This window comes from Phyllopteryx taeniolatus, chromosome 2, assembly GCF_024500385.1.
Source record: "Phyllopteryx taeniolatus isolate TA_2022b chromosome 2, UOR_Ptae_1.2, whole genome shotgun sequence".
In the NCBI taxonomy this organism is placed as follows: Eukaryota; Metazoa; Chordata; class Actinopteri; order Syngnathiformes; family Syngnathidae; genus Phyllopteryx; species Phyllopteryx taeniolatus.
Window position 1 is genome coordinate 24,032,751 of NC_084503.1, and position 20,891 is coordinate 24,053,641.

Genomic DNA, 20,891 nt, shown 5'->3' on the forward strand with positions numbered 1-20,891 from the left:
AACATATTTAAATTGAGAAGATGAGCGATCCAATCAGAGCAAAGCTTATTTAAATGTTGAATATTCCATTTTGAGAAATCCGGCCACCTCAAATGCCAGGCGAAAAAGACCAAGTTGAATATCTTAAAAAAGAACATCCTGGGCATTTTCAACCCAAATTATGTTGCAAACCCGATAAGGGAAAGATTAGAGAAAAATGAAAAAAATAACTTTATGACATGGGACCTTTAACAGTAATGTATGATGAATTGATGAATTAAAAATGATTTGATTTGGGATCGCAGTTTGTGCTATATTTGCAGTTGAAACTACTAATATATGCAATTCTCAACATTTTGCGGGGGCATCAATTATTCACAGTTCTTCACTATTCCCGTTAGGGCTAAGCCCTATCCCTGGGGAATGGTGAAGCTTTACCGTACTGTCATTTTGTGTGACCCCGTCACTGTTTTTTGTAAATAGATACTGTAGATTACCGTGCTAATTTTCTCGATTCAATAATGAGTGTCCGCCCTTGCTGCCGGAGCACTTGTCCTATGTCACCTCCCGTCTTTTGCCGTTCTGGCGGGGTTAACAAATCTGACGCTGATTTGTTTATATATTTACTAATTCACTTAGACCCGCTGCCTCCACCCCCCTCAGTTACTCCCCCCCAATCCAATTTCAGCTGACATTTCCTGTGGAGATGCGAAGGATGACCTTTGAAAACCGCATGCTTCCTGACAGAGACGTGAAGAAGGAGGAGGGCTAAAAAAAAAAAAAAATGCAGCACTTTACGCATGGGTATGTGCCTGAAGTGGTGAACGGCTCGTCAGCTAATTGAAATTGTACACAGACAACTAGTGGACCGCTTACATGTCAGCCGTAATTCGTAATTGTTTGGGACATCGTTAATTACAGTAGTTCACGTCTGGTTCGTAGCGTTGTTAAGACAACTGATAAACATCTATTCGTAGATAAGTAATAGTCATAGAGATGAAAAGGTGTAACGGTAGTAATGACTACAGAAGATGTGAACTGCAGAGGAAGGCGCAAATCATTGAGGACACGCAACACAGGAAAAAACACAAACCGTAGAAACATGAACTGTAAAAAAGTCACAAAACATCTAAGAAGAAGACAAAGTGGAAAATGCAAACTGTAGAAAAATGTGAAAACCTGGAAGCTGCATACCGTACAAGAAGATTCAAAGACCAGAAGAAACGAATTGCAGACTACAACACATAGGAGACACAAACCATGGAAAATGATGCAAATGTTAGCGATTACTTTGCAATTGAAGGCATGTCCTGACTGCTGGTCTTCCAAAAATGGCTTCACTCATAAGAACAGCATTATGGTTACATTCACAGTATTTACTTAAAAGAGAATATAAAATCATATTCCTTAAAATTTCTGACTCTTGACTTCTCCAGAATGAGCCTGTGATGTCACACTGTGGCAGTTTCAAGGATTTTGTGCACCCGGAGTAAACATCTGATATTTATTTGTTCTAGGGCATCTTTTTTTCACCGTTAACTGTTTTCTGCTCCTTTGTCCACCGTTGCTTTTGTGGTCTGCCTGTTTTGTCAAACAATTGTGACGTTCGTTGCCTTTTGATGACGTATAGGTCGGATGAGTGCAACTTGCCTATCCATACTGCACTTGCATCATATCCATATCCAATTTATATCCACATATGAAAGAGGCCTGTTTTGGTTATGAAAAAAAAAATCTGAATTGTACTGTTCACATTGATGTGAAAAAAAATCAGATACATGTCACACTGGGCAAAAAAAATCGGAACAGACCTGCACTGTGAACATAGCCTATAAAATACTATGATAAAAGTCTGTTTTAAAAAGTTGAAGTGTATTTTAATCAGTTCAAATGTGTTTAAAATGTATGGGAAGGATGAAAATATGCAAAAAAATGTTTAGCAGGTGGGTTGGGAACGTATCCCCCAGGGGTTCACTTTAATATGCACAAATGTCAGGTTTGAACGTCAGACAGCTGAAAATTCCCACAGCTTATTTCATGCTTTACATCCAGGGAATCTCACGGCCCGCTGGACCAACGCGCACCCATCTCTATTTGGGCCTGCCCAACCTAGCCACGCATGCTGCCCCAATGAGCACGCTAATAGAGTACTCAACGTATGCAGTCTGTGTCACAGCCACCAAAATAGTGTTTCATATAGTAGTTCATATTTTAATACAGGTTTTTCGTAGAACTACAAGAACACCTCAGTAAGAATACAAAGGATTCAAGTGAAAAGCGGCGAATAATCAAACTTTGCCGTGGACACCCTATGATGAAAACTCAGAACTTTGGTGATCAAGTGTCATCCAGCTAGCTGGTATACCCGGTTAAAATTTTGCTGGCGATCGGGGGAATTTCCTTGGAAGAGTTTGTTCAGGAGCCACGCCTGGAAATGGACAACGTCCCAAAAATTTTTACCTTCAAACCAAAATTGCTGACTAAGTGGATTTCACAGCATAGGTTCCGTGTTGATTTTCATGTCTTGTCATGACCGAAATGTCTGCGTCATTGGTGTGTCAACCTTATGAGTATCTTAAAGCCCCTTCGCCCCCCCCCCCAAAAATGTAACTTTTCTCCTTTTTTGACACAATGAATACATATTGTAAATGATGAGAACGACAACTAACATAAACTACTGTACTGAGACACGTATAATTTAATGATCCAAAACCGAATGAGACAGAAAACGCTGGAAATGTGCTTACCCAGCTTTTCATCAACCTTTCATTAACTGTATAAAGGAAAACACAATCTGTCGAAGAAGATGCGTATGGTAGAATAAGTTGCAAAGTGGAAATGACACAAAATGCAGATCACAGGCGACGCAAGCCATAGAGAATGTGAACTGCAGATGAAAAACCGATGAAAAAAGAATTATAGAAGACACAAACCATAGATGAAGATGCAAAGTATAGAAAGAGAAGATTCCATCTTCTACAGTTTGCATCTTGTATATTCTGTGGTTCACGTCTTTGGAATGAGTTTTTGAGTATGTGAAAGTATGTGGGAAAAAAAGCTGATATTTCTCCTTTTTTGGTCACAATGACTACATATTGTAAATGAAAACAAACACGATCCACTGTATTTGAGACATTATTATATTTGTGTGATTCATAAATGAACAAGACTGAAAAGACTGGAAATGCACCTTCCCAGGTGCCACGGCGAGCGGAGATGTGAGGCTGCAGGCAGCGAGTACAATTCATTGCATCCACCAGCAAAAACTTCAAAGAGCAACGCTTCATTATCGACACAGATGGGCAGGTAGGTAAAGCCGGTTTGGTTGGTCGATGGGTAGTGATGATTAAATAGTCAATTCTATAATCTTGGGGAAAATACACTAATCTGATGATGGTAAACGCTGCTCATATGCTTTTAGAGCTCCTTCGCATCCAAAAGTGGATTATACTCAACTACAACGTCCATGAGCATAGAAGATGATATGGTGAGCAACAGAGTAAAGACAATGGAGAAACTACAAGGAAGGAATGAAAAGTAAACCCTGGTCTGAATCCTGAAAACCTAACCCTGTCTTGAAATTCAATTTGTAATTTAAAACCCTAATGCTGACTTGAAACAGTAATTTCAAACCCTCACCCTTGCTAGACCGTGTATAATGTAAATCCTTGACCCAGGTTTGAGGCCTCAGCCCTTCCTTGAAACGCTAATTTTAAACCCAAATCACAACTTGAAACACTAATTTGAAATCTTAAATCGTCTTCAATCACTAACCCAAACCCTTGTTTGAAACCCTACTCCTGACTTGAAACCTCAACCTCTAAGCCTTTGAAACCCTAACCCTAGACAATGTAATTTGAAATCCTAACCCTTGTTTGAAAATGCAAAAATCAAGATGGTGCCAAAGCGTGCGGTCATCTCGGTTACATGCTCTCTAGTACTGTCTATGTTTTTGTGTTTTTTGTTCGTCATTGGCGATATTACATTATTGACTCACTTACACAAGGGAAGACTTGCTAAACATTAGGGAGTCTACCCGGACTTTCTTTCACCAACTTTCACAAATTTGGTGATTGCGCTAAAAAACAGCTGATTACAGAAATTAACATCGCAAAGAGAAATTATGCAATAAAGCTAAAACAGTGTACCACTAACGACTCTAAATCAGTCTGGTGTGGATTACAATCGCTAACCAACTACAAACGACCATCTCCCCAAGCAGAGAACAATAAAGGGTTAGCTGATGACTTGAACACCTTCTACTGCAGATTTGAAAAGTACACTTTCACCTACGCGAGGATACTGTTCGTGGACTTCAGCTCTGCGTTCAACACCATCATCCCTGTACTCCTCTCCTCCAAGCTTCTCCAGCTCAGCGTCTTGCCTGCCATCTGTCAATGGATTTACACCTTACTGACGGGCAGGACACAGCAGGTGAGGCTGGGAGACACCACCTCCTCCACATGCACCATTAGCACCGGGGCGCCCCAAGGATGTGTCCTCTCTCCGCTGCTCTTCTCTCTTCTACACGAACGAATGCACCTCAACGCACCCGGTCTGTCAAACTTCTGAAGTTTGCAGATGACACCACAGTCATCGGCCTCATCACAGACAGTGACGAGTCTGCGTATCGACAGGAAGTGGAGCAACTGGAGCTTTGGTGCGGCCGACACAACCTGGAGCTGAAAACACTCAAGACTGTAGAGGTGATCGTGGACTTCAGGAGGCATCCTTCGTCACAGCTGCCCCTCAGGCTGTCCATCTGTCCTGTGTCAACTGTCGAGACCTTCAAGTTCCTGGGAATTACAGTCTCTCAGGACCTGAAGTGGGAGCTCAATATCAACTCCATCCTCAAAAAGGCCCAGCTGAGGATATACTTCCTGCGGCTTCTGAGGAAGCGAGGGCTGCCACAGGAGCTGTTAAGGCAGTTCTACACAGCAGTCATCGAATCAGTCCTGTGTTCATCCATCACAGTCTGGTTTGGTGTTGCCACAAAAAAGGACAAACTCCAACTGCAACGGACAATCAAAACTGCTGAAAAAGTTGTCAGTACCCCCCTATCTACCCTTGAGGACTTGCACGCTGCCAGAACTAAGACAAGAGCATGCAAAATCCTCTTGGACCCTCCACATCCTGGTCACTACCTCTTGAGATTGTTGTCACATCTCTGTGGGAAAATTTTTACATTATTCATGCACTCAGTGTAGTAGTCTCTGCACTCTGCACTATTTGCCTATCTGTTGTTGACCAATACTGGCCACTCATATGCTTGAGAAGTATCTGCACCATTTGCACAATTGACATTGTTCCAGATTATCGCACTACTAGTCACTTTCAACTGCTTAAATTTATTGAAGTCTCTGCGCCATTTGCACAATGGTCACTGTACCAGACTATTGGTTTATTAGTCATTTCAAACCGCTTTAAATTGCTAGAGGAGTGTCAAAAAAAATAAAATAAAAAGTATCGGCATTACCACCTTACTGGTAACTTTTAATTGCTCAGTGACTCTCCATACTGTGTTTTAATGTTTTTATGTCTCTAAAGTATTCTCTGTCAAATGGCTGTCTGTTGTCATACTACAGCGGCTCCAACTACCGGAGCCAATTACCGTGGATGTTTTTGGCATACTTGGAAAATAAGGATGATTCTGATTCTATTTTCAGACCCTGATTTAAAACTCAAATTTTTAAAACCTAACCCCGACTTGAAACCCTAAATTGAAACCCAAACTTCAAACCATATACCTGGCTCAAAACCCACCTTTGCAGTCTAAATCATCTTGGAACCCTAATTTGAAATTGTAAGACTTGTTTGAAACCCTAAACCAGCTCAGAACACTTTTTTTGAAACCCTAAACCTTGTTTGAAACCTTAACCCTTGCGAACAACCCAGGTTTGAAATGATCTTAATTGAAAAAAGAAAATGAACAAAAAAGGCCCTTCTTTGAAACCTCACTCCTAATTTAAGACCCTAATTTGAGTTGGTGGAACGAATGAGAAAACTAAATGCTGCATCCTGCACCGTCATCCTTCAAAGGAGGCAGGGAACACAACAGGGCAAGAACCTCAAACTGCAGATGTTAACGAGCAGCCAGCCGCCGAATGAAAATTGTCATTAATCTAATGAGAGACACGAGCAGTTGCCGCGAGACTCCCAGCCTTTTTATCCACTGTTCTGATTGCATTTGCTCGTCAGACGGTTGTTCGATGCCGGGGAGCTGCCACGAGCCACTCTGGCCACCATCGCTGCCGGCCTTATGAAATGCCTCTTGGTGCAATCATTAAAAATGTTAGAGTTAATTAAAACACCAATAAGGACCCCCGGCAAGGATTTTACCCCATCGGACCGCCGCCGTGCAGCAGGCGCTTTATTTTTGTTTTTTTTCCGCAGAGAACCGAGCGAGTCGGTGGAGCGTGATGATTGTGTTTGCATGTGGCCTGGAATATTTGCATTTATCCTGAAGGGAAACAACACACTCATACAGGTCGGAATACAAAGTCACCGGGAAGACTGGTCTGCTTTGTTTCTTTATATTCATGGTGAACTCGACCAAAAGGCTGCTGGTAGTGTTGTGGTTTACATAACTGATATCATCCATTCTCTAATCCGCTTATCCTCACCAGCGTCACAGGTGTACTGGAGCCTATCCCAGCTGACTTTAGCGAAGAGGCAGGGTACACCATGAACTGGTCGCCAGCCTACTGCAGACATAATGTAATTGATATGATCAAGCTAATGATTAACTGTACTGAGGTTATACTTCCTACCTATTGTTATCTAACCTAATCCTGGATTGACACCCTTATTTGAAACCCTAGATCGAAACGACAATCTTAACTTGAAACCCTAACCCAGGCTTGCAATCCAAATCTGAAACCACAGCACTCGCTTCAACGCCTAAATTGAAATCCTACCGCTTGTTTGAAACTTCAATTTGAGACCTTAATGGAGGTTTGAACCCTTGACTCCATATCCCTAACCCTTGTTAGAAACCCTAACCCTGCTTAAAACCTTCCACCTATACATATATAAGTATATTTAATTATTTATTTTGTCTGTTGTAGGTTTTTTTTAATCTATATCAACTTGTAAAATATGTATTTCAGGTTCGTGTGAGATATGCCATGGCAGCAATTTTCTTATTGGGGCCTATCAATTTTCCGAAACGGTGATAGCAAATATCTAATAAAACAATACAGTTTATTGGATTATTTTTTTTTTTTTTAAAGATAATTAACTGATTGGCATGATTTGTATAGAAAATGTCAGTGGGATGAAGGTGAATTTTAACTTGAACTATAGCTCTGGCTTGAAACCCTAATTTGAAACCCTAACTTGAAACACTATTTCTGAAGTGACACCCTTTTTTAAAACCCTAACCCGAGCTGGAAACGCTAAGTCCAAATCCAAAGCCGTGGTTTGAAACGTTAATTTTAAAGTTTAACTCATGGTTGAACCCCTAAACCTGGCTTGAAAGCATCACTTGAACCCATAACCCTGGTTTGAAACCTTAATTTGAAACCCTGGCGCTAGTTTGAAACCTTACCTTTAACCCTTAACCCTGCCCTAACCCCTGTTTGAAATCCAAATTCTTGCTTGAAACATGAAATCCTAACCTTGCTTTAATAAGCTAGAGGAAGGTCAAAATATTAGAAACATCTCTCAATATGATGTGGTTTAGTAGTACAACCACAATAACAATCACATTGAAAAGATGACCTCCCCTCTGACAGTGTCAATCACAAGTGAGCATCATTTTCTTTTGGATGCACATCTTGTACTGGATCTCATCAGTCTTATGCAGGTATACTTAATATTACGGTCACCCTACATACATCTGTTAACCATCCTGTAGTTCCACCCAGCAATCCAAAACCCTCCACAGGAGATGACCGCTGGGCAAGAGTGCAACACTGAGTCTCTGCTGTGCCAGTGTGTACCCCTCTGCCCCCCACCCCAACAAAGACACACAGAGCCGCAAGCAGTGGATTTAACACTGCCACAGTTAATTAAAAGAGGACGAGGCAGCCACATATGCCTGTGCAGGGTGCCATGCGCATTGTTTCCAGCTGCAATGAGACAACATGGTCGACGAGTGCCAATTTGTGATTAAGACGAGCAGAAAGAACAAGAAGAGTTGCGTCACTATTGTGTATGAATGCGATTATCAAGTAGACACTACTTGGCTTGTAAAAAAGTTGATGATTTTTAAGAGTCTGTTGAAGATGACGAGGTAAAAAGTTCAAATCTGTACAGTTTTAATTGATCTTTCAAAAGACCATTGTTCATTGCCAAAGCAGGAAACATTCGTTTTGAAAACACTGCCATATCAAGCTACAAGTACAAAGAAAATGAAACAGTAGTCATCGATTCAATTATTAACTTCAAATTTTGGGTGTACATAAGGTCTTACATTTCATTTTGACAAGAAAAGTCATTTTACAGATTTACTGACATTGCAAGCAATTATCTCTATAATAAAGCTACTCATGTATAGACGATGAAACGGTCATTCATCGCATTTTCAGACAAACTTCTGACCAGATATTTTTGTTGTAATCTGTTACACATCAAAGAAAAAACTGTTTCAATTGACTGTAATGATGTTTAATGCAATGCATCACAATATGAAACTCTGAGCATATCAGGAGCTGTCAAATTTAATTTTGGGATGTAAACCTTTGGCCATAAATTTTGTTTAACATCATTATGTGTAAAATATATGTATACATCGTTTCAACCAATGCATTCCGATATAAGGCTATTAGCTTAAAAAGGATAAAACTGTCATAAATTACATTTTTGGGACACAAACCTTTGGCCATATTTTTGGCATTTGTAAGTAATCAGCCTTAAATATTCGTTATAAATGAAAGAAAACCTGTTTTTAATTAATTGTAATTACATTTAAAGCACAAACTTTTGGCTCAATTCTTTGCAATTTTTAATAAGACAGTGGGTCCTTAATAGGGTTGGAGAAAAAAAATATCGACGCAAAATTTCTGCCTTGAAGCAGAAAAAAAAAAAAAAAGTGAGTTCTGCCCGGACAGTTTTTGCAGACGGACGTATGTTGGACCACTGATAAACTTTGCCAAAAAGGAGCATCTGTAAGTGATTTTAAAGATTTTTTTAGTTCCCGACTTTCGTTCAGTCCTGGTTGGTGCATTGTCATATGTCAATTGTCGTCACCTTTTTTTTTTTTTTTTTTTAAGTTTCTGATTTTATTATGATGTCCCTGATTTACTCAAAATCAGATAGATGATTTACTATCTGATTTTGACTCCACCGATTTTGATTTCCCCCCCCCCCCCCCCTAGTTTTTCTCATTCTTGTCAGTTTTTGTCACGTTTTCCGATCCCTGTGTGTCAACGCCCAATTCTTTGCCCTCTGACCTTTACTTGGGCACCTGTTTAATCAGCCATCCGGGACCTTCACGAGTTGGCCAAGAGAAGGTGCCCAAGTAAAGGTTCAGTTTCGTCGTCACGTCGTTCCACTCCAGTTTCAAGGCCACATAATTTTGTTGCCCATTTCCACACCTCGTTCCACGCCTCCGACCAAGTCGCGTACGTCCAAACCTAACGCCTAAGTCACCTCGTTCCGTGCCTATTTCTTCACCTCGTCTCATTTACCCTAGTTCACACTCCCGAGTTCCTGCACCCTTCGCCCCTCCTGTTTCGTGTGCTCCCCAACCTTTATGGCGGCAGACTGAAAAAGCCCATGCAGATCCTGTGCCTGCACCTCAGCAGCTGGAGCAGGCGCTTAAACTTTAAACAAATTGAGCCATCGGATCATAGACAATTGTAATGAATGTTTTTTTTTCTTCACCTTCCTAATACACAGTGGCACTTTTTATGTCAAATAAAGCAAGCCCAGCTAATGTCACAAACAGACATGAAAAATAAATCCTCTCTTCATAAAGAGCCTGTGAGGTATGCTCATTTCATGAATTGTTTACAGCATCGACAGATGCTTTCGCTCTCTCTCGTTCTCGTTTTATTGTGTTACGGTGAGATGAATTTATGCTCTGGCTGAGGGGCTGCGGTGAAAATGTAATTCCCGCATCGCATCAGTGCTATGCGTTTATTAATTTGACAAGGCTGTCGTGTCGTTTAGCCTCATAGCGTGCGTTGGTTACTCTGGCAACCAAATCTCAACCTTTTCAATGAACAACGCGGGAGCTTGACAGTAAATAAGATGTTCTTGATCTTTTGGGAAAAACAAACCTTACCCCAATTAAACATAACTACAATGTGCAACCCTAAATGCCATACAGAATCATTTATTTTTTGAACATTTTATACTAAATCTTCATAACCTGTTTTATATAAACAATAATTTAATTAAATGTATTATCGTCGCGCTTTCACTTCCACTGAAAACCTGGCTGCGAACAGAGAGCAGCTAGTTTACGAAGCAGAATCAGCGTTGTCCAAGTTAACAATGTGGTTGCTAAATATAGCAACTTTTAGTTGAACTATCAAAAGAAGTTATTTTGGTTACTATGTTTGTTTCATTGACAGTCCACCTATATACTGTAGGTATGCCCTTAAAAAATATATACAATTTATTGTAAACATTTTGTGGACCACAATTTGAGAAACACTGCTTAAAAGCAGATGTGGAATAAATAGTGACCCATAGGTGTCGAGTGAAGCGCTTTTTAACAACCTGTCGCTTGGCATGTTGACTATTTCTATTTCATTATAGGGACAAAAAACAAAAGAATGTGAAGATGTGATGTTTCTCCTTGAGAGGTCTCAAGGACATGCAAGCTTTCCAATGGCCTCACTTATAGGCTGCGCCGCCATGCAAATTTATGTAAATGCAGGTAAGGTTGGCGGAATGAAGATTTACCATCCAGGCATCTACGCATAATGCCTTGTTATCTTCAAGCGACGGTCCACCACCCACGTCATGACAGCATAGGCGGCGCCGTAACAAAGACACATGAGGGGTTTCAGGTTAGCATGGGGGGGAGGGCCTTGGCAGATGGGTTAAAGGTGATAGATGAGTGACAGAATTACAACCCCAATTCCAATGAAGTTGGGACGTTGTGTTAAACATAAATAAAAACAGAATACAATGATTTGCAAATCATGTTCAACCTATATTTAATTGAATACACTACAAAGACAAGATATTTAATGTTCAAACTGATAAAACTATTGTTTTTAGCAAATAATCATTAACTTTGAATTTTATGGCTGCAACACATTCCAAAAAAGCTGAGACAGGTGGCAAAAAAGACTGAGAAAGTTGAGGAATGCTCATCAAACACCTGTTTGGAACATTCCACAGGTGAACAGGCTAATTGGGAACAGATGGGTGCCATGATTGGGTATGAAAGGAGCTTCCTTGAATTGCAAGCAAAGATGGGGCGAGGTTCACCTCTATGTGACCAAGTGCGTGACAAAATAGTCGAACAGTTTAAGGACAATGTTCCTCAACGTACAATTGCAAGGAATTTAGGGATTTCATCATCTACGGTCCATAATATCATCAAAAGGTTCAGAGAATCTGGAGAAATCACTGCATGTAAGCGGCAAGGCCGAAAACCAACCAATGCTCGTGACCTTCGATCCCTCAGGCGGCACTGCATCAAAAACCGACATCAATGTGTAAAGGATATCACCACATGGGCTCAGGAACACTTCAGAAAACCAATGTCAGTAAATACAGTCCGGCGCTTGAAACTCTACTATGCAAAGCAAAAGCCATTTATCAACAACAGCCAGAAACGCCGCCGGCTTCTCTGGGCCCGAGATCATCTAAGATGGACTGATGCAAAGTGGAAAAGTGTTCTGTGGTCTGACGATTCCACATTTCAAATGTTTTTGGGGAAATTGTGGACGTCGTGCCAAAGAGGAAAAGAGGAAAAGAACCAACCAGTATCTGTGATGGTATGGGGCTGTGTTAGTGCCAATGGCATGGGTAACTTACACATCTGTGAAGGCACCATTAATGCTGAAAGGTACATACAGGTTTTGGAGAAACATATGCTGCCATCCAAGCAACATCTTTTTCGTGTCTATTTCAGCAAGACAATGCCAAACCACATTCTGCACGTGTTACAACAGCATGGCTTCGTAGTAAAAGAGTGCGGGTACTGCCTGCCTGCAGTCCAGACCTGCCTCCCATTGAAAAGGGAAGTCTGCCATTTTGGTTTGAAGCAAAACAAAAAAATAAAATAAAATAAAAATACAGTTTCAACATTGCAATTTAAAAGTTTGAAAGGCATAATTATCAGGAGTAGACGCACAAGTCTCAAGAACCAGTGCCTGAAATGACGCAGTCGCCAACGTTGGTTTGCAGCCCCGGAAAAAAAAATTGACTCAACTGCGCTAATTTTGCCATCTTGGTTTGAAATAGTACAGATTAAAACACTTCATGATGCTGGATGCTCCCTTATTTGTATGACACAGATGGTCTAATATATTTGTTCAACGTTGTACAAACAAATAAATGCAGCCAAAAACAAGAACAGAAACAGAGCAAAAGGCCAAACACGAGTCCAGTCGGTGGCTGTGGATTAACAAAAAAAGTAAACGTCTATTTGGCAGATTCTCAGCAAAATTCAATGCCTTTCTTGCATGGAACTCAGTTGACTCATTATTTTTTTTTATGCAAACAAACTAATAATGGAAATGCATAAAACAAAACACACTCACTTGGAAGCGGTAATGATTGTACTAATGCAATGAGTCATTTTGTGAAAATTCATAGTGGAACAATCATAGTTGAATTAACTACTAAAATAATGTTCATAAAAACCCAAAGACTTGGAATGTAGTCAGAGTAAAAATTAATAAAAGACAAATAAAACGCCACAAGGTAAAAACAATAATAGAATTGAATACAGAAATGACATGGTGCAGTCATAACCAGACACTCCTCACTATAGTCAGTTGATTCATGAAATATATTTTCCCCACCACTTTTTTTTTCTCTCTTTCTGTCTGTGCAGAAGATTGGCGAGACGTCGACGCTGTAACGCGTGGGCACAGCTCGCAGTCTCTCGGGTCGGTGACACTGGTGGCGATCCAGCGCAGCTGCACGTGATCTGAATGACAATGGCGCGGTCGCACCAGAAGGACCTCCTGTTTTGGCGAATCGAAGTCGCGACGATCCCGCACTTGCCGTGACACAAACGAACGACGCTGAATTCACAACATGAAAAACAGCTTTTCGTCTTGCTACCAGCCTGTGGATCCCACCGCAGGATCAAAAGTGAACCCCTTTGGGATTAGGTAATTGTTGTAAAATGAGTTTGAAATGATTTTACGAAAGTATTTTGGGGATCAAAGTTCGTTGGAAACAGCACCTTGGATTATGAGTGGCCGAATTTAGTTTTTTTTAATTTATTTATTTAAAGTTATCCTTTGGTCAATCAGAACTAATTTAGTTTGAAGAGTAGGTAAGGTAGTTTGAAGTAAGGTAAACTAAGTAGTTCAAACTAAGGTAACGAGTAAGGTAGTTTGAGTAAGGTAGTTGCTGCAACAAATTACGTGTGTGTGTGTGTGTGTGCACGCGTGTGGGGGCGCGCGCTCATTATAACACACACACAGTGAATAAAGTATCCATCTATCTACCTACCTACCGAACTACATTTTATTAGCCCGTCAATAAAATGGTATATGTGCGCTACAGCTAGTTTACCTCAGGAGACAATAGCCTGTGGCACAGCCTTGCCAAATTTAAAACAGCCGCCTACAGGCAAATATGGATAAATGGCTGAAATGTCCATGAAAGGGTTCAAATAACGCTCAGTAAAAGTTACGAGTTATAAATGCAGGTTTATTATTTTGATTTATTTTTTTATTATATTATTTTCAAGGCAAAATGTAGTTTCGTTTAATTTGAGTTCAAAAGAAGGCAATGGCTGAGAATGAAATCGTCAAATTCATTAATCGGGTGGCACATCTGTCTCAAAAAGTTCTACTTTTGGACAATCATCAACACGCATGAGTGAGGGTGTGCTCGTGGTATGACAAAAATGTTCACTATAGACTTTAATTACTTGTGCTGGGATCACTAACAACAACACAGGTTATACTAACATAACTCACAGGTTCTTACAGGTGTTTAGACACTAAAAAAGAATTCCACTGCACCATTATTTTTGGGGGGCAACTAAATGATAACCTACAATTTCCAAGTACGTACCTGGAATTCGCACCCAAAATTGTTGCTTCAATCCAAAATGGCCAACTTTCTGTTTAACTTCGGCCATGAATCCTTAAGACTTTTTCTTGCACCCTTTTATGATAGATGTACACCCATTTTTGTGTTCATAGGTACAGCTGTTGTCATTGGATCATCGCCCTCACAGCCCCTTTTTCAAGGCGAATTGCTTAAACTTTGATGCCACACTCTGAAAACATTTGACAACCTGGTCAATCAAAAAAAAAAAAAAAAAGCTTGACAATTCCTGCTTCCAATTGGGGCTCATTTAGGTGAATTCCTTAGAAGGAACCCTGGAATTTGCCCAAAATGGCTGCTTCAAAATAAATGGACGATTTCCTGTTCAATTCCTGACATGGGTCTTTCAAACCTTTTCATGTTTTGTTTTGATAGACCAGTCCAGCCAATGTCATGTCGATGGGTGGATCTGGTGCAGGGGGCTATAACTTGCCAGGGTGAATCCTCAAAACGATTTGACACCACGCTCTGTTTAAATGTAAGCAAAAAAGCTCCATCTGTATAGGATACTTGCTTCCAATTGGGTCTTATTTAGGGTGAATTCCGTAGCAGGAGATTGACAAAGACTTGGAATTTGTCCAAAATAGCAGCTTCAGCCGGCACGGTGGGCGACTGGTTAACACATCTACCTCACAGTTCTGAGGACCGGGGTTCAAATCCCGGCCCTGCCTGTGTGGAGTTTGCATGTTCTCCCCGTGCCTGGGTGGGTTTTCTCCGGGCACTCCGGATTCCTCCCACATCCCAAAAACATGCGTGGTAGGTTGATTGAAGACTCTAAATTGCCCGTTGGTGTGAATGTGAGTGCGAATGGTTGTTTGTTTATATGTGCCCTGCGACTGGCTGGTGACCGGTTCAGGGTGTACCCTGCCTCCCGCCCGAAGATAGCTGGGATGGGCTCCAGCAGCCCGCGGCCCTAGTCAGGATAGGCGGTAAAGAAAATGGATGGAAATTGGATGAATAGCAGCCTCAAATCAAAATAACCGATTTCCTTTGGAAAGGGTTTTGGGGGGCTAATTTTTGCTAACTTTCCATGGGACAATACTGAGTTTTTGTGCGTTTTGTTCGGTGCTTGGGCCCTAACAATCAGTAATTAGTCACACATTGTATAAGGAACGATAAGCAAGGTGTCATGGGAGGTTTTCTAACTGCGAGCAAAGCAACAACGTGTCAGACAAACAACAGCTTGCGAATCAAAGTCGGCGCCTTCCGGAAGCTGGCGGCAGCCTGCCAGGCCCTTTGAGCCTGTTGGAATCCCTGACAACGGCGACGGGAGCAGGTTGCGAAGCAGCAGCCGCCTCACAGCCGTCAAGGTGTTTAGACAGAACAACACCTGCTCGGCTCGGGCCTGGACGACTGCCATTGCCGCACGGCGCTTTTCCAGCACGTCCCGCTGTACACCACCGCCGTCGTTGCCTCGTTTTGATGGCGCCAGGCTAAGAATAAGCAAGGAGGCACGATGCTGACCGCCACTGTTAAACTGGCACAGAACCTGGCACTCCCTGCCAGAGCGGCGCTGCATGACGCCACCTTGACCCCCGCCGCGCCTGCCAGCCTGTCATTGTCAGCGCCACCCCAGACGAGGGTGGGGTGGTGGTGGGGTCAATCAGAAGCAGACCTGGCGGCCCGGAAGGTGACGTGTGAGTGGGATGTCACTCAACATGTCGCGTTGAGTCGACAAATTGTCAGCACTAATGAAAGCTCCCTTGTAGAACCAAACCACTCACACTACTCATACTCTCCACGTAGAAGTACAGATACTTGAGGAAAATAACCACTACAACTACTTGTTCGACTCCTTCTATTAAAGTCAAGACCTGAGATGTACTTTATACTGTTCGGGTTAAATTGAATCTATTTTAACAATATTATATATATATATTATTGATATAATAATAATGTGACATTATTGACATTAAACATACCCTTAATGTCATTGTTGCACCGTGAAATGTGATAACTTTTCCTAAAGTGACCCAAAATACACAAATTTGAAATAGTCTGTCTGAAAACAGACAAAATGCACTTGGACTTTCCTCTGAAATATTGATTTAGGATTAATGAGCCATTTATTTATGCCTAATAGGCTAATAATACATTTGTTAAATATCTGTAGTTCATAATTTGATATATCAATCAAAACCTTATTTATATAGCACTTCATGCATGGGAAATTAAGCACAAAGTGCTGTACATAGAAAAACAGGAAAAAAAACACGATGCATGTTATGTGCATACACACACACCCAATTGCATTGTACGCACACACATGCAGAGCAATAAAATACAAGAAAGTAAATGAAGTAAAGCTAATTAAAAAACAAATATAGATGATCATTGAGGATAAAATTGACTTGGAGCAGACTAGGTATGCATGAAAAGGAGCAGTATATAAGGATTAAATACGCAAGTAAAAAACATTTTTTTAATAGTCAATTATATATACTGGCACATAGTCTTCAGCATGAAAGCCTTTCCGACCAGAAAATGTAATTATTTTAACTGAAACCACAAATCAGGGCCTAAACCTATTCAAGGGGTGGGGTAGGTTATAGAGTAACGTTACGTGTTGCATGTCCGTTGTTGTTGTTGTTATTTGATTTTTGTTTAACAAAAGCTTACTAGTGTTTGGTCAGGCTTTCGTGTGTGTTCCTTCTCATAGCTTTGCTAATATTGTGAACTGACAAAAAATTAAAATTAAAATGAAAATAAAAGCATGCAGATTTAGCTAATGATGTTGTTGTGACCTTCGGCTTGTCTCATCAGGGCTTGCCACAGCCAGTCACTCACATCAATTGTTTGGAACAGTTTTTATGTCATATTCCCTTTCAAAGAAGATATCAACTGAAAAGAAAAACACCTTGCCAGTTTGTTTTCCAGGTGTGTTAAACTCATTTTTGTCACAGACCACATTATTTTAACGGTTTCCCTCAGTGGGCCGTTATGATTACATTTAAACAACAAATTGATGATTAACAAATTGTGAAATCAGAAGTCAAGGATAATAGTTCAAGGGATTTGGTGACAAAAGAGATGCTCGCAATATCTATTATTCATTATGTATGACAATTGGAAGTGGTGCCAATTTGAGCAAGAAGTGAGATGTACCTACCTTTGCCATATTTTCTGCATATTTCCAATCTGCTGTGCACATTTCGCCGCCGGCACCGGTATCGATGGCGGACTTGAGATAAGGTATGTGACGTGACATCGCATTCAATGTTTACAGCTCCTGTAGGAACGCTACTTTGCTATTGTCGTGACTACGAAATTAGCTTAACTACTGAAAAGCTATTTGATGCTGAAGTGGTGACGCTACGGAGAAATGTAGTTAAACTAGTAGCGTCACCAGTATCCAGCACTGCTGTGTTTGGTTGTAAGCACAACGTTACTTTCGGAACACAGCGCGAGACCTCTGGCATTTGTTTTACGAGATAAAAACCATAAACCCCTTCAGGCAACCAATTCCTGGCCTCGCAATATCGGGTCCGCAGCCCTACAACCGATGTATCTAAGGATTCCTGGTGGATTTTGATAACCTAGTCTGCTACCGATACAGTCGTATCTCTCGCCTTTACGAACGGATATCCGGTCGTATCGGTTTATCGTTCCCAACCCTACTGAAAATCTACTAAAGTACAGTAACAAGGTTTGTTACTTTGTTGTTACTTCCAACCACAGCCGAAAACGGAATAGCAAACTGTTTAAGACTCAAACTGGTGGATGAGAATGATGAGTTCTAGTAGCTTCAAATAATAAAAATAAATGTTTGTAAACTGTATTAAATGGAAATTCATCTTGTCAGTCAGTCACATTATTGACTGATTTTATTGAGTGAACACTAAGCACTAATGTTTGACTAATAATTAATCAACTTACTTTACGTTTGTAACTGTTTGTTGTAGTCACCACAATCAATCACATCCTGGTTAAAACAAATGATAGAGAATTATGTTTTTTTTGAATATTTGATTTGGTATTTGTTTTACTTTGTTTGTCATAATTTGCTTTTTTATACTATTTCTTATTTCAATGTTTTATTACTTTTAGAATAATTATTTTTAATTATTCATGTTTTTTTATAGGTTTTTTTGTGGTCAGCAATTCTGTTAAATACAAATTAATATTTGTTTGGTCAATTTTAAAGAAAATTACACAGGTTTGTTTTGTTTAGTGAATTTTATTTATCATATTTATTTACAAACCATCATTTTGTGTTAATTGAGCATTTTTTTTTTTTTTTAGAAGTAACTTTTGTTCAATTTTGTTGGTGTTAAAGATCAGATCAACGTCGAGAGCGCATAGAGCTACTTCAGTCTACATACATATATATATATATATATTTTTTTTAATTTATTATTTTTTTTTTTTAATTATTATTATTAAATTTTTTTGTCACTGTTTAGTCAAGTTTACCCTCCGGCTTGTCCACAATACAAACTTTTTGCATACACACTTGACTGTCAAACTGAAAATGAAAAGACCCTGTCTTGAAATTTCCACTAAGGTCACTTTTTATTGAGTGAAAAAGTTTGCCAGGCAAATATTTGAACAGATTCGATTTTAAAATGTCAACACCAGGCACGCCAGTCAACGTCAATGTTTTATGTGCTGCTATAACATGACTTAATTAAGCACAATTGTCTTTCTTTAATTCCTCCAGACTTAATTGGACCATTAGCATCGGGGAATTTAATTACAAGCAAAAGAGAGCTGCTCCGTATTAAATAAAAGGCATATGAGAAAAATGTCAGACTTTAACGTGACAAGCAAGTAGTGTTATTGTCGGTGGTCAGGTAATTGTTTTTTTTCTTTTTTCCAGACTTTTTGGTTGCAAACACACATGCTAAATGACGGCATAACATTTTTGGGCTTAGTGAATTGAGCTTTTATTGCATTTGATATGCACAAAAAAATGTCACAAAGTTCTGAAGATGAACACAATTCGTTTTCGATATAGAAATCTGCATGCTTTTTAGAAAAAGTGGCTTTATTTAGCAAATAAATAAAAAATTTTACATCTAAAGTTGCTGTTTTTTTTAAATACCGGTATAAACCCTTATTATAGTGTAAGAACAAAATAGGATGTGTAAAGATAAAATGTTTTAATATTTTTGTGGGGAAATGTTGCAGTATCATGAGAATAAACACATTTCCCTTATATAAAAGGATGTGTAATTGATTAAAACGTAGGAGAATAAAGTTTTTTTTTTTTTTTTTAAGAATAAAGTCGTATTTTGGCCAAGATGAAAAGCAGCAGTTTTGAGGATTCTTTTGTTTATATGAAAATAAAAAAGGAAAAAAAGTTGTAATATTCGGAGAATAAAGGTTTGTATTTTTTTGTGAAAAAGTCAGATATTTTTCAGAAAAAAAATAATATTTTCAAGAAAAAAAACCTAAACAAATATTACGCAAATAATATTGTTTTTCATTCCACAGATAAAAAGTCTCTACAAACTTAGACAAGTAAATGAGCTTGGATGAAGTTATCTTTTTCCTCCTGTTCATGCTAAGAACATTAACGACACCTCAACCTTCAGGAGATAGCATTATGACGTGCCGATAAAAAGGAAAAACTAGTCGCTGGTTCAGATTCTAGTGGTAATTGTACTTTAGGGGGTTTAAATGATGAGTAGCTTTGAAACGCATGATGCTAACGTAGGCAAAGCACACTCAAGGTGACATTACAGCGAGAATCCTTTTGCTGATTATCACACGATTGCATGAGTCTTAAGATGTGATTGCTAAGGTCACTTCAGACGATTGTTAGTGTCTCTGAAAGACTCTCGAGCTGCCTCATCTCAAAAGAAAATTGTGTGCGTGCGCGCGTGTGTTTTATCAATAATCCGCTTTGAATGTGGCAAAGGCTTTACAAGATGTTGCATTCGACTGCAATTAACCTGATCTTGCCGTATAAAATGGCTGAAAATTGTGGAAACTATTGCCAGCATTACAAGGCCACGTTGTCCCTTGGTTTTGGTATATTGACGAGCACACAAAATAACATTACCGCTGTAAGAATATTGCTGAAAACACTAAATGATGACTTTCGCAACAGTTTTCATGTTCAACGTTAAAATAACTTTCAAAGGGACGCTTTATGGATCCAGCTGCACAGCAGCAGGGGAAAATTTAGAGTTGTCAACAAAGCTAACATACGCGTTTACTTTGCAGACTACTTACAATCTTTAATGACCCTTACATCCGTTCCTGTAAACATTGAAGACAACTATGTTTACAATTAACTTAAAATGCATGTTTTTGTTAACAGTAATGAGAGTCTTAACCCACTCCCTTTTTGAAACCATATTAGCTGTGTTAATGTTTTTTTTTTGTAAAATCCAACTTCAGCTCTTTAATAATATACTGTTTACACCATATCTACTATTTTACTATCAATGACACTTTTGACCATTTGGAACACATGAAAACTACATATAGTCATGGAAAAAAAGGTTTAGACCACCCTTGATTATTGAATTTCTTGTTCATTTTAATGACTGGTACCACTCAAGGTACTTTATATTACCTGAAGATCACAACAAACATGACAAAAATGCAGCTGATTCCATAATACTTTGTCCTTTTTGACGTGCTTAAGCTTAATTGTATTCCTGGTGATTTTGTTTATCAAGAAAACCATGGAAAAGGGCTAAATACAAGCGTTGAAAATTGTTGTTTAGTATTTTTTCTACCAGCTTAGATCATATATA

General features: G+C 39.5%; 1 protein-coding gene across 4 annotated transcripts in view; it reads right to left on the minus strand.

The window, feature by feature from the left end:
• The window catches only part of ntrk3b (neurotrophic tyrosine kinase, receptor, type 3b), a 356,045-nt gene that overhangs the window by 231,775 nt on the left and 103,379 nt on the right, over window positions 1-20,891 (minus strand). The gene's annotated exons all lie outside the window — the stretch shown is intronic.